Source organism: Aplysia californica, unplaced genomic scaffold (assembly GCF_000002075.1).
Source record: "Aplysia californica isolate F4 #8 unplaced genomic scaffold, AplCal3.0 scaffold01312, whole genome shotgun sequence".
Lineage (NCBI taxonomy): Eukaryota > Metazoa > Mollusca > Gastropoda > Aplysiida > Aplysiidae > Aplysia > Aplysia californica.
In genome coordinates this window covers 115,967-117,267 of record NW_004798582.1, presented here as the reverse complement: position 1 = coordinate 117,267, position 1,301 = coordinate 115,967, and positions in this window count along the sequence as shown.

Sequence of the window (1,301 nt, the reverse complement as noted above, 5' to 3'; positions counted from 1 at the left end):
GAAGAAGAAGAAGAAGAAGAAGAAGAAGAAGAAGAAGAAGAAGAAGAAGAAGAAGAAGAAGAAGAAGAAGAAGAAGAAGAAGAAGATGATGAAAAAGAAGAAAAAGAAGAAGAAGAAGAAGAAGAAGAAGAAGAAGAAGAAGAAGAAGAAGAAGAAGAAGAAGAAGAAGAAGAAGAAGAAGAAGAAAAAGAAAAAACAAAACCTGATAATAATAACAGATAATAACAAGTAAATAACTCGAGTATTTGAATTTGATTGAAAACTATGTTAACTCTCTATAATAAAAATCTCTTTTAATGAGATTGGTTGAGTGTCCCCACGGGCCTGACACAAGCCGTGTGAAGAAGGCCCGTAATAGGCCCGCGGGCCGGAGTTTACCTCCCCTGGTTTGACAGGCTGTATTAGAACACAGATTATGTGTTATGTGAATGTTGTTTTAGAACTCAGATAAAGATGTGTGTTATGTGAATGTTTTATTAAAACGCAGATATGTGTTATTTGAAGGTTTTATTAGAGCACAGATGTGTGTTATGTGAATGTTGTATAAGAACATAGATATGTGTTATGTGAATGTTGTATTAGAGCGCAGATTATGTGTTATGTGAATGTTGTTTTAGAACTCAGATTATGTGTTATGTGACTGTTGTTTTATAACTCAGATTGTGTGTTATGTGAATGTTGTATAAGAACAAAAGAATGTTGCATTAAAACACATATATGTGTAACGTGAATGTTGTTTTAGAACTCAGTTATGTGTTATGTGAATGTTGAATAGGAACACAGGAATGTTGTATTAAAAAACAGATATGTGTTTCGTGAATGTTTTTTATTAGAGCACAAATATGCGTTGCGTAATTTGTTAAAATTAGAGCACAGAAATGCGTTTCGTGAATGCAGCTACGTGGCACGTGAATACAACTGTTATTTATCATTATTTTTACTTGTATATCAAACTTACTGGGCTGTGTGCATGCCTATGCTGTAAATGGGAAGGAGAAGCTTGCATGAATATTCATGAATATACATGTACATGCACCACTTTGCATAATTCCCTGCAATGTGTTGCAGTTGGATAAAGAATGGAGTTTGTGTGTACTGGGGCGTGCCACGGTTTGGTGAGCGCGCTGTCGAGGCCTCTCGTTGTTTGAGCGCGTTTTACTCATTGTCGCAACTGTTCGAATGAATAATTGCAAAGTTTACAAAAGGAGAAAAGTGAGTTGATCGATTTTTCCCCCTCTATAGAGGCGATTTAGATTTTTTGCTCTCCGTTTAGATACCAGGTGCACTAAGGGCCCTCCGGG